The sequence below is a fragment of the Sapajus apella genome, unplaced genomic scaffold (assembly GCF_009761245.1).
Source record: "Sapajus apella isolate SASKATOON/1434 unplaced genomic scaffold, GSC_monkey_1.0 scaffold16, whole genome shotgun sequence".
NCBI lineage: Eukaryota > Metazoa > Chordata > Mammalia > Primates > Cebidae > Sapajus > Sapajus apella.
In genome coordinates, this window is record NW_022436956.1 from 3,256,054 (window position 1) to 3,270,246 (window position 14,193).

Consider the following 14,193-nt stretch of genomic DNA (forward strand, 5'->3'; position numbering starts at 1 on the left):
TAAAAGAACCAGAAACATACGGATTAAATTCCCCTTGAAATTTGAATGCATTTAAAAATTAAAGGGAAAAGCACTTGGCGGAATGCGCTGGGGTCCTTTGCTGAATCTAAAACATTTAGAAAAATGGCTCGAGACATCTTGCCCAAATGAGGCAGCTCCCAGTTTCTATCTGGCTTACTTTAAGTGCTGCTTTTTTTCATGTCTCTTAGGAGACTATTTCAGACTCCCAGTTCCCCTCAGTTTCTTCTCCCTTAACGACTAATTGCTAATTAGCAAGATATTTGTGCGCTGGAAGCAGCAGTTCATTTTCTGAAATGGCCAGAACCTACTGCTAGTGTCATCGGTGGCTCTCACCCAGGTACCCCAGTACTAAGTGTGCTTCAGCAGCCTGAGCTACACGGAGACTAAAAGCCCTACTCTCAGCAACGTGCAACTCTCGAGCCATCGATTTGCTGAGGGCTGAAGACTCACATCCATGAGTGTGTCAGTTCAAGCAGCCTGCACCAGCCTCCCCAGGCCAAGCAGTCCTCATCTGGAATCCTTGAAAAACTAAGCCTATGTAGTCAGGGCTAAACAGATTAAAGTGACTTTACCGGGGAGACCAAATATTGTTAGACCTGATGTGCCCATTTGGTTCACGTCATGGTGTTCAAAGTAGACACTGAGAAACAGGTGATGATCCCCTCATGTGGGGCAGGAATATATGAGGTTTTCCATTTATATTTATTTTATTTCATCCTTTTATACATTTCTGATTTTAAGGGTTTAAATGTTTGATAATTTGTTCAATGTACATTAGTATAATGGTACGAGGATTTAACTTGCCAATAAATACATGTATATTATCAATGATACTCAAAAGATTTTTGTTAGACAAGTGCAGGGATTCACAATTATAATCCCAGCACTTTGAGAGGCTGAGGCAGGAGGAGAGCATGAGGTGAGGGGTTTGAGGCCAGCATAGGCAACAAAGGGAGACCCTTTCTCTACCAAAAAAAAAGTTTGTTTTTGTTGCTTGTTTATTTTTCATGCTTTATTTTTCCATTGTTGGCTATAAGCAATCAAAACCATTTTAAGACCTGTCTGTAGATCAGGCAGGTGTGAGCTTGGATTCTGCCTCTGCCCCTTATCCATCAGACGGCCTTGAGAAGACACTTGGTCTCTCTGAGTCTCCACTTCCTCCTGTGGAAAAGGAGAATTTTACTCCTTTGAAGGGTGTGATAAAGGGTTAGATAGTGGGGGTGGAGGAAAAGTTGAATCCAGCACACTGCCCAGTTCCTGGCTTCTAAGGGCCCAGCAAAAGACAGCTGCTGGTGTTTTCCCTCTTGCCCTTTCCATTCTGCAGGCATGAATTTCTTAAGACCCTGAACTTTATTGAGATTTTCTTCAAGTAAAGTGGAAACACAGTAGTAGACATTTCAGACTGTCATTTTGAATCAAGGAAAGAGTTTAAGACTAAGAAGTTTTAATTATCTAAGTTTGTCACTTATCATTGTTATCATTAGATGTCTTTATAAGGCTTCCAACATGCAAGATCAAATTCCAAGTCTTTTCATATGCTTCATCTGAAGCTGTGGACCAGCTCACTATGTGTCTTCTCATGTGTCACCAGTAAGTCCATAGGGGTGGCTGATGACAATGACTGATATTCTAATAGGGTAAGATACAGTGTGACTATTAAACACTGATTTCTCAAGTCAGCTTAACATGAAGAAAAGGATTTCAACTTGCCAATGACTTAGAGAAATCTTCTAGCGAGGATGAAGGGCAAAGAATTGCAGTCCAAACAATGTCATTTAAAAATTCTATTATGTTTTGGAAAAAAAAAAACAACTTACAAGAAAACATGAGACACAATAAAGATATGGGTAACAAAAATGGTGACAAGAGCAATATTGATAAGATATAATCAATTCATAATTGGCTTTGCTGTTTTACAGAAGACCTTTCATAAAGCTTATCTGACCTTCAATGTAGTCCTATGCAATAAGTATTGATATGAATTATTTTATAAATAGAGAAAATGAGGTGGAGAGATTCCTTAGAAAAAATGTTGGTGTAGGACTCAAAAACATGGATTCATGTTCAAAATCCCCTAATACTTACACAAATTATGTCCTCTTAAGTCTTAAGTCATTCTTTACCAAATCATCTTTTCTTCCCATAGAGCTTATTGCCAACTGAAATGATTTTGTTGACTTCCTTATTAGATTTGATTTTTTAATTTCCCCACTCTCCATGAGAATGTTAGCTCCAGAAAAGCAGGAACCTCGCCCAGCATGTCCACCACACTGTTAAATCATGCCCTCTGCAGAGTTGGCCTCAACAAATCATGATGTTGATTTTGCTTTCTTTTTTCAACCTCGGAACACAACAGGGATCAGCTGATGCAGCCCATGGTCCAAGTCTCACACACCCACAGGTCTGGTAAGTGAATTTTTATTGGGTTGCCATGCCTATTCTATTGCATGACAGAGTTGAGTTATTGCAGCAGTAATAGCCTGGTCCACAGAGTCTACGATATTTACCAATTGTCCCTTGACAGAAAAAATTTGCTGACCCCTGGTTCACAAGAATCAAGTAGAAGCTATAGATTTTAAAAAATGAGTATTTGGCAAGCAGGACTGTTGCTAAAAACAGGTTACAGTTGGAGGACAGCTGTTTCAACAACACATACTCATTAAGTCAGATTAATACAGCTATTTAGCATAAAATGTATGGAGTAATCAATACTATTGTGTCTGTTGTTTAAAAAAAATAAATGACGAAAATATGCTATTGATTACATACCCACCAATGCTGTCGACATTTACCTTAGTTCAGGTAAATGCCACCAGCAAAAAGGTGACCTATTGTATAAGAAGAATTAGATTTTCAGCCAATTTTCAATCATTCCGAGAGATAGATTGAGACCTTTACTGTACTTTCTTTTCTATCCCGATTTCTGCCTTTAGGCTGTTTTACATTTTCTTCAGAAATTTAGAGGGGAATGGTGGGGAGAGAAAATAATTATCCTTTAAGCACTTGTCAACCTTTCTGGGGAGAGACTATGTGCTAAAAAAATTCTTTAGAAAAATGAATAAACAGTTTATTTTTAGATTTCTGTGTAGACTGCAATTATCTATACTCTCCAAGCTAATAATAGCTCGAAAAATCCAGGGCTGTTTGGAGATGACAAGGGCTGTGTATGAACCTGAGATCATCGGAAATTTTCTTCTAACTTAGGTATACATATGTACAAAACAACCAAGAAAGACAAAATGCTTCGCTAACCTTAGAAATGTAAAATCAACCTGGAATCTCATCTTGAAATAGGATTCTAGAGCAAATATATGTAGGGCTTTTAATGGTAAGTCACCAAAAATACTATTGCACCTTAGTTTTACAAAATACATTTTTACATTTTAATGTTTCTTTATTGAAATTTTATTTTATACAGTAGTAGCAAGAACACTTACCATGAGCTCTATCCTCTTAACCAAATTTTAAGTGTATAATACAGTAACTACGGGTACAATGTTGTACAGGAGACTTCCAGAACTTATACATCTTGCATAACTGAAACTCTGTGCTTATTCCCTTCTCATTCTCACCCCTGGCGACCATTATTCCAGTCTTTGATTTTATGAATTTGCTTATTTTAGGTATTTCACATCAGTGGAATCATGTAGTACTCGTCCTTTCTTACTGGTTTATTTCATTTAGCATAATGCCCTCAACGTCCATTCATGATGTCACATGTTGCAGCATTCCCTGTATACATCTTTGTATACTGTTAAAAAATGGACACTTAATAATTATACATGCTTATAGGATATATAGCGATATTTCCATTCTTACAACTTAATGGTGATCACATCAGGGTAATTCGTATATCCATCATCTTGAGCATTTATTATTTCTTTGCATTGGGAACATTCAATATCCTCCTTATAGCTATCTGAAACTACATCATATATTATTGTTATAGTCATCCTACAGTGGTATACAACACCAGAACTTATTCAACCTGTGTAGCCATATGCCTGTATTCTTTAACAAATTTCTCCATTGTATGCAAATTCCACATTTTCTTCATCCATTTATCCATCATTGGACATTTAGTGTTTCCACATTGTTGCAATGTTTCTGAAATCGAAATTTATCTTATAATCTGTATGTCTATTTAATATGATACCCATTTTTTTATTTCCCTTAATCCTAAAAAAACCTGTTATAAAATCAATAAGCAGCTCACAGTCAATGGTATCTTCAAATCAAGCAAATATATTTTTTCCTGGGAAACTGAGAGTAGGGAAGAATCTACCTTTTTAAATGAAATATCATCTCTAAAATTAATCCTTGCTGCTGATACAAAAGGATCCAGATATCAATCACAATATTTCTTTATAAGCCAAACTTCTGAGGCAGGTTTCCCTACCCACCTGTCTGCTGAGTCCCAACAAGAAAGGTGCTGGACCCTGAGAAACTAACTCGGCCAAATCCCTCATGAGCAAGGCCTGTAACTTTCAATGCCAAACGGCCTGTAAATCAGTCATGGGCTTCCTTCCCATGAGCCGTTTTGCCTCAAATGGGCTACCACATTCATTCCACACACAAAGGCATCTGAGAACTGTGTATTGTTTTCCAAACAACCCGTTATCTCGTGGCGTGCAGCAAAATTAGTTGAGGGAGAATCCGTGCTGAGAGATAAATCTTTCTGTGACATTTCAAGACTCATCCTCAGCCAATTAGAACTGCCACTGTGAGACCAGCCTGTTAGCACACATTCCAACCATGTCGACCCAAAAGTTCTTAAAGGAGCCCTTTAGCAGACCCACAGTGTCCTCTGAAGTTTGGGAATTGATGGGAAAGCAGGTGCATGTGTTGGCTCATGGTTGAGCAAACCCCAAACAGTTTTGTAGCCAGAAATGAGAGAGGACTGAAGAATCCAAGAATGGAATTGAGAAATTGCAGACATTAAAAAAATTATTTCTAGAAGGAGCGGCTCTTTAGCAACGGGATTCACTCTGACCACTGAATCCAACCTTGGGCCACACAGAAACCTGGACTCTTGGACAGATGAATTACGGTGCTTTATTTCAAAATGAAATTGACCATAATGGTTAGTTTGGTGCTTTTCCTAGTGGAGTTTGGCCTGAAGTTTTAAAGACTGCTCTAGGTCAAGGCACTGTGAATCTCTTTCCATGCTATTTAACTGGCCCTATATTCCTCAGTTATCTTTTTGGAAAGAAGGCGGGTCATCTGTCCTTTTGACAATACTCATAGCTTGCCATTTACAAAGGTTACTTTTACCAGAGGAGCTAGGTGCTTCACAAACATACAACTAACATCATGCACTGCTGGGGACATTTACACCACCAAATCATTACATGAATATTGCTTCCTTAAGTCAGAACATTCCTAAAGATAACTAGGCACCTCTGCTCCCATTTTACTGGTTGCGTAAATTGAGGTCCAGGGAAGACAACGCCTATACTCAAAGTCACCAAAATAAAACAGCTTATTTTCATTGGATTCCCTTCACAAATAGAAAAGTCCCCATTTTGGCTCCTCATTTTTAATACAGAGGACACTTAGTTTGGAAACCCGTAGCCTAGTGAACTGCCAAATTCTGTTTTCTGATGCCAGTGACACAAAGCCCCAGTGGCCCACAGGACAGAAGGAGTTAGCACATCTCCAAGCTGAGGGGCTCCGTGGCTGCAGGCTATGTGCAAATGTACCCAGCTCATAAGCCAGCCTCATTTTTCACAAATGACACCGTCTTCGGATCCGCACGCATCTGGCCATAGAGTAACTTTCAGAGCGTGTTTGTTGAAAGCTTGTTCTCTCAGAAGAGTTCCCAGGAGAAAAGAGTTCCCTATTCCTCTCAGTAGTCAAATCAAAAGACCCCGCTCCCTGCAACCCCACACACAGACACCACAGTGATGAGGAATCATAACCCTAAAAGAAGAGACTGCCACAGCCCCGCAGAGTCCCCTGTGCCTCTTTCCTGGGGAGGTGGCAGGGATGTCTGTGTACACGGCACTCTCCCACTGAACTGGGCCTCCTGTCTTGCGTAAAACTAAAAATAAGGGTGATAACAAGAAAGATGTATCTAAGACTGAAAGGAAGTTCTGACATTACCATAATGGCATCTCTCCAGAAAGTCTGTTCTTTCCCTTCCATTCACATCTCCACTTAGTATTTCTCTGAAAATATAGCCAAAGGCAACTATTCTTTCCCCATGGTTCACAACTATCAGATTGCCCAAGCCTGCACAGACTGCCCCAAAACATGGCTAGTTAATTACTCACCAACAGAAATACCAAAAGCAACAAATCAGTTGCACACATATGTGTTTGAGAACGCTTATTGTTCTCAGAGAATCCTAATTACACATTTCCTCTGGTATCTACCCCTCTCCCTCCCTACTTCCCTACGGGAGTCTGAGTAACACAATCAAAGAAGACTCGAAAGAGACTTGTCATATCCTGGGGTTTACAAGACATGGTATTCAAAAGGCAACGATGTTAATATTGTTTTACAGTATGCTGACTGCTTGGGGGGTTTGCAGCCATCTGTGTGCATTCACCCCTTTCTGAGTCAGGGGAAGGGCTGGGGTTGGCTCATTCACAGAGTTATGCTGCCTGCCTCATCATTCACTTTCTCTACTAAGTCACTGACTTGGGGACCATCAGGCATGATTTATTAGTGGGAAACATATCAGTAGGCTTTGGTACAGCAGGCATCTCCTGATTTTGCCCTAGCCAGTCCCTATAAGCACCACCATCTGCATTACCTCTCTGAGTTCTCCAAAAGCAGATTCTAGAATATACAGGTAAGTGTGAGTTATGAGCACGGAAGGTTTTATTAGATCCATAGTCAAGGACTCCTAATATAGGCCCAGTGCTACTGATGGATGACCTGGTTACTATATATATGAGGTAATTAAATTTATTATACATAAAATGTTAAAGCAACAAATTTTTTTTTGTATGAATCTGATAAAAGCTATGAACTCTAATTCCAGGGGGGAAAAATGTTCTTTCTCTCTTTCACACAAAAACACACACCCCATATAATTCTGGGAGGTTCATCACCTGCTGAAGCTCATCTGGGTCCACCAGGTCCAGGAGAGGAGATCTCATTTAATTAAAAGGTTAGCTCCTTCTAAATACTTATGATGCACTTCCCCACATACCCATTATAACTATGGCTGGTGAATTTTCATGATCTTTAATTTTTTTTTCCCACATTTGACCAAATGATCTCCTCACTGATATGAAGAAAACATTCTACTATCACAGTGTTTCATTGTGACTGATACACAGGCCTCAAGGACTTAATACAGGCAGGCACAGTGGTAGCAGAGCCTGTGATGGTCAGTTTTATGTGTTAACTTGGCTAGGCTGCAATGCCCAGTTATTCAATCAAATTCTAATTTAGTCATTGCTGTGAAGCCGTTTTTCTAGATGAGATTGACATTCAAAAATAAAATTGGCTTTAAATAAAATCCTAGATAATCTGGTAGGCCTTGCCCAATCAGTTGAAAGGCTCTCAAGGCAGAACTGAGGTTTCTGAAAAGAAATCCCACTGTGGACAGCGGTGTCAGCCTGTGCCAGAAAGTTCCAGCTGCCATTCCTGACGACCTGCTCTAGAGATTTCGGACTTGCCTAGCCAGCATCCATCATCATGTGAGCCAACTCCCCCCAACGCGCCCCTTATGATGTCTCCTACTAGTTCTGTGTCTCTGGTTTAACCCTGACTGATACAGGTATTTGCTACAAGGGAGTGACTGGAAGAAATACATTTAAATTGTGCATCTGGCTTTGGAATTGGACAATGGGTAGAGGCTCAAAGAACTCGAAAGTATGCTGTAGAAAAAGCCCAGATTGTCTTTAACAGCTAATCCATATAAGCCCCTCTGGTGAGGTCTCATAAAAAAAGATGAGAAGCATGTTGTTGGAAACTGGAAGAAAGGCAATCTTTGTTATATAGAAGCAGAAACTTAGCTGAATTGTTTTACAGTTAGTGTAAAGCAAAAATTACAGGCTCTGAATGTGGCTATTTAGCTGATGAGATTTCTGAGCAAAGCACTCAAGGTTTCTTCCGGTTTCTTCTTTCTGCTTACAGTAAAATGTGAGAGAAAAGAGATGAATTGAGGAAAGAAATGTTAAGCAAGAAAAGACCCTTGATTTAGAAATTATTAGTTTCTTTAAATTGCAAAATACGCTAAAATTAGAAGATCCACTGTTAACAAAATGTCCTCTGGAGAGAACGCCTAATACATGGCGGGACACCCTGTTGCTAGCACTGAAGAGAGTGGGTATATGACCCTTGGACATGCATGGATATCGGCATAAGTCTGAAATAAAGATGACATTATCTAAGAAATTCTAAGGAGGACACTTGTGTCTAATAGTATAAATCCCTCTGACATACGCAGGAGACTCACCAGGTTTTTAAGAATATTACATCAGCAGAAACATTTCCAGCTTCGACTGAAAGGATTGGGAAAGTGACTTAATGAAAGAAGGTTGTTAGACTCCCAAAATTCCATAGAAAGAAAATAAGCTCATAAAACTACGAAGTTGCAAACATGTGCTACCCTTCATGAAAAGAAGAAAGATGACTGTGAGGGCTGAGCTTTGGAGCCAGAGTCCAGAGCTGCAAGGCAAGAAGGCAGAGCTGTGGGCCCAGAGGGCAGTGATATCAGCCTCACGGGATTATTCCCAGGCCTCGCATTTCATGGAAGTGGCCCTGCCAGATTTTGAAGCTCTGGGTCTTCAAACCCAGGGGACAAAACGGAAGGAAGAAAATGGTTATCTGGGTCTGGGGAGCCTTTTTCTTCCTTCCATTTTTTCCCCTTTGGAATAGGAATGTCTACAACTGTTATTCTATGCTTATTCTACCATTAAATTTTAGAAGCAGATAACCTGTTTTCTAGTTTCACAGGTCAACAAGTGAACAGAAATTTTGCCTTGGGATGGATAATATTCACAGTACCACCCATACCTGATCTAGAGGCTGCGTTTGGAAATTTTGGGGCTGATGACATTTAGGTAAGATTTTGGATGTGAGCTGATGCTATAACAGGCTGAAATTTGGCAGTATGTTGGTATGGGAAAAATGTATTTTGCATGTGGGACAGGCATGAATCTTTGGAAGCCAAAGGGTGGGGATGCTGCAATAGGCTTCTCAATGTTTCACAAAAGCTGGCTGGATACAGTGGCTCATGCCTGGTTATCCCAGCACTTTGGGAGCAGGCAAATTTCTTGAGCTCAGGAGTTTGAGACCAGCATAGGCAACATGGTGAAACCCTAAGAAATACAAAAAATAGCCACATTTGCTGAATGTGGTGGCAGATGCCTATGGTTCCAGCTACTTAAGAGGCTGAGGTAGGAGGATCTCTTGAGCCTAGGAAGTCAAGGCTGCAGTGAGCTGTTACTATACCACTGCACTCATGCCTGGGAGACAGAGAAAGACACTGTCTCAAAAGAAAAAAAAATATTTCACAAAAGTTATCTACATCCTAATCCCTGGAATCTGTGGACATGAGCTAACATGGTGTGTGTGTTTGGTGGGGGCGGTTGTGGGGGATAGTTTATAGATGGAATTAAGGATCTTAAGAAGGGAAGATTACTCTGGAGCATGAGTGAGTCCTCAATGCAATCCAGTGAATTCATATAAGAGCAACAAATAAGCAAATTTAAACATATATAGAAGAGAAAGCAATGTGAGTATGCACCAGAGAAAAATTTGAAAATGCTGGCCTTGAAGAATGGAGTAATGTGTCAATCCGAGGAATACCAGAAGCCACTGGAAGGTAGAAGAGATGAGAAATAGATTCTCCCCTACAGCTCCTGTAGGGACCATGGCTCTGACAACGTCTTGATGTGGGGCCAATGACGTTGAGTTTGAACTTCTGGGCTCCAAAACTGTGAGAAAATAAACTTTTGTTGTTTTAAGTCACCCACCTTGTGGTATTTTGTTACCGCAGGCATGGGTGGGAAACTAACACAGATCCTACAGAAAGCTAAAATGAGGAAGTCATCAGTCTCCATCACAAAAATTTATGGATCAATCTATGGGAGGACCCACGTGACTATCCAGCTGTAATACAGGGCTGGCTGACAACAATAAAGAGGTAAGCAAAGCGTGAAAGGCTTGGAACAGTCCTTCGGGGGAGGAGACTGAGAAAGATTCACAGACGGCAGAGCATGTGGGAAAAGTAGAGGCACAGAAGTGATCAAAACGTTCTGAGCAGAAGACACTGTTCAAATAGAGGAACCATGAGATTCATCGTGCTGAAAAGGGGTGGAAGGGGGTTGATAATGACAAAGATAAAATTAGAATGTCAGAGCAGGCATCATTTTAGAGGTATTCTAGTGATTTTCAAATTGTGCTTCATCGGAGATATAGAGAACTGTAAAAACACGGAAAACAAATGGTCTAGCCTACACTCCCCACAACCCCACTTTACATTGGAAATAAAAAAAGAATGCACAGGAATACACAAAGAAAGGCAGATAGCATGGCTATTTACATCAGATGGATGTGAATTCAAATGAAGCAAGTCCACATGCCCACAGATAAGTTTCTGTACCTTTCTGAGTTTAATGTAAGCAATAAAGAGAAGAGCACCTGCTTCACCCAATTGTTACAATGAACTAATGTATGTCACATGCCTACACAGTTCTTTAAACTTAACCAAGGACCCAATAACAGAAAGTAAGCAAGTAGAAAAAGTCAGGATTGGAACCTGTGATTTATCATCTTTCATTTTTCCACTACCAGGCTAGAAAAGTTAGGTTCCAATCAGAATTTTTCTTGAATGGCATGCCAAGGGTTTCTAACTTATGATATGAGTTGTGATTCATAGAATAACTATAAAATATGGGATGCTGTAACGTTATCTGTCTTCTAAACAAGATCATTATCTGGTGGTAGAAAGATAAGAACAATCATATGAACAAGATATGAAGAGAGAAGAGAGCCAGTGTGGAATCTGCTGCGGTAAGTTCCGGTAATGAGATGAGAAAGCCCTAGTTAAGCATGGTATAAGAAGCATATTCTACATGCTTTGTCTTTTTGCCCTAAGATGATGCTGTGGAGACAGAAAACTAGCCAGGCACAAATGATTACTCACCAGCAGGAAACATTGCATGTATGTGGTGAGTTGGGGACAGCCTAATTATGCAGGGATGTCCCAGAAAGGACTTCTACACTTGGCATCTCTTCTGAGAGAGCTGGTCATGAAATGTCACAATGTTCAATGGCTGGGAATGAATGCAATGTTTACAAAGCCTGCTTTCATGATTCCTGGTGATCCAGACAGCCAGCTGTAGGAGTTTCCCCAAGAGTCACATGCCCTGCACTCCTGTGCACAGACAAGCCAGTGGAATGTGCCATTCCCCTCACCTCTTCCTATGAGAGCAGAGACAAATGTGATTTTTGAATTTTAGCATACACACACATCTTTGTCAGTGTGACAATGAATCCATAATATTGCACTGGATTTCACAACTAAATAGAAATGAGGAAATATGGGTACAATGAATCATGTCCTGGAAAACCAATGAAATGCAGTGATTGTTTGAAATGTTCATTCATTTAAAATAGTGAGGTATGATGTTCTGACCCGTAACCCCAGCCCATGGTCAATTATACTGCTTCCCTATGGAAAGTGAAGTTGTTAGCCTGAAGAACAATTAAATGGACTGGAACCATGGGGTTCAAAGAGTAGAGATCAGTTAGTCTTCTCTGCCTGCTACTCTGCCTATTTTCAGGTTTGTTTCCTGCACTGCATGATCCAGGGCTTTAGTGAGGCTCATTTTAAAGCATCCAAAAATCCTGTGGCTTCAAATCCCTTCTATTAAAGAAGTCACTACATTGTAGGAGGCCTCACTATTAACTCTTCATTGCTGACAGTCACCTTGAACTTGTCTTCGCTCAAGTCTTTTTCATTATTCACTCATGTACGTTTTTGGATAATGAGGGATTGTGTTTGATATATATGCCGTATTTCCATGTATGTAATGTGTACCTAACTTAACGGTAATTTGAAAATTATATATACACTGACATATAAATATACATATATGTATGCAACTTTGCTAAATTGTGCTTGTTAGGATAGATGATAGATAGATAGACAGATAGATAGATAGATAGATCTCTTTACCCAAGTCTATGTATGCGCTTCTGAACTCCAAGTTATTTCAATGAGTATATGATCCTATGCATTTTGTTTTCCAGGGAAAAAATTTTTATCAGATTCTTATAGAGTGTGCAACCCACAAAAAACTCACTCTTACCTTTTGCATGTTTAGAAATAACCTTCCTTCCTTTCTCACCTTCTCCTTTCTTTCTCTCCCATTTCCCCTTCTTGTGCTTCTGTGCCTCCTCTTCTCTTCCTCACACTGCTTTTCCAACATGACCTCCCTCCTCCATTTCCCTTGATGAGTTAGCTTTTAGAGGGAATGGTGTGGTGCCCACATGCTAAAGGACACAGCACCCTGCTCCTTAGCATTGTGTTGCTTTGTGGGTCAAGTTAAGTGAGTTTTGACAGATTCTGACTCTTGGGAGAATGGATTAGAAGCTTAGACAGGGTGAAGATGGTAAGAGGAACTGGTTTATCACCAGTGCTGTGTCTGCCCCTTTTTGTGGAGGAGATGAAGTGGAGACAGACTCACCTACCAGGACTCCTAATTGTGTTCCCTCTCCAGGCAGGGGAAATAAGGACAGTCTGTCCATTCCTCCCTGTTCTTGAGCAAAGAACAAAAAGAATCTGGACAAAGAGCAATTCCACCTCAGTCCTTGCGTATTAAACTTGTAAAACGATTGAAGTCTAAGTCTGAAATAACTACACAATTAGGGCACCAGAGGGTGGGCAGACACAAGATTCCAGCAGCTTTTCAGGCTCTGCTGGCTCAGTGCATCTCTGAACAGGGTACCATAAAATCAAAATCCAACACTACTTTGATTATTCCTTATCTACACTGCCCTTGGCCACTCTCTGGCCTTCTGCACTCTCTTGTTAATAGATGGAGGAGTCACACCAGCTAATTTTTCAGGGCCTTCCCATTTTCGGCCTTGTGGGGTTATCACACTTCTGGAAGAACCCAGCTTCCAAAATGACCTTCCCCATGGCTGTACCTTAAGCTGACTTTGCCATGCCTACTGCCATAGGCTGAATGTTTGTGTCCCCCAAATTCATGAAATTTACTCTCCAATGTGAGGGTATTTGGAGGTGGAGCTTTTCAGAGGTAATTAGGTCAGGACAGTGAAGCCTTCCTGGAGCCTCTCAAATGGGAGAGGGGAGTTCCTTAGCCCCTTCCACCACACGAGGACACAGGAAGAAGATAGCCATCTGTAAGCCAGGAAGAGGGCCCTCACCAGACACAGAACCTGATAGTACCTTGATCTTGAACTTCCAGAGCTGTAGAAAAGAGATATCTGTTGCTTTAACCTCATACCCAGTCTATGGTATGAGATAAAAAACACTGACCTTTCTCCTTTCTCTCAAGCTCCTGAGTTTTGCTTTCCAAAGCGCAATCAAGCCTGCCTGGCACTCCCACAAATACACAAGACACTGAGAACGCTGGTCTTGCACTTCTTTGTATAATTCACTCCATGGAGTTTTTCCTATTCAATAAAGGACTTCATTTCTATTGACTTGCAAAGACCACACATTTCAAGTGCAGCCAAAACAAATCAATGTCACATAAGCCGAAAACATTTTTCTAACTATTCCAAAGAGCTAATGATTCTGAAGTCTTCTCACCGTCTGTATTTTGGTTAGGGCTGGCTACATCCTGTCTGACTACAAGAATATCTACAATACTAAATAGCTATGCAGAAATGGTTATGGCCCAAAACCTTTCTTTTAGAGGGAGAAGCCTTGTTGAAAGATTCCCCTCCTTAGGCCGGGCGCGGTGGCTCACGCCTATAATCCCAGCAGTTTGGGAGGCCAAGGCAGGTGGATCACGAGGTCAAGAGATCAAGACCATCCTGGTCAACATGGTGAAACCCGGTCTCTACTAAAAATGCAAACATTAGCTGGGCATGGTGGTGCACGCCTGTAATCCCAGCTACTCAGGAGGCTGAGGCAGGAGAATTGCTTGAACCCAGAAGGCAGAGGTTGCAGTGAGCCAAGATCACGCCATTGCACTCCAGCCTGGGTAACAAGAGCAAAACTCCGTCAAAAAA

At 40.8% G+C, this 14,193-nt stretch overlaps 1 protein-coding gene across 11 annotated transcripts in view; it reads right to left on the reverse strand.

The window, feature by feature from the left end:
• LOC116555929 (neurotrimin) overlaps nucleotides 1-14,193 on the reverse strand; it is a 968,350-nt gene that overhangs the window by 266,266 nt on the left and 687,891 nt on the right. The window lies entirely within an intron of this gene.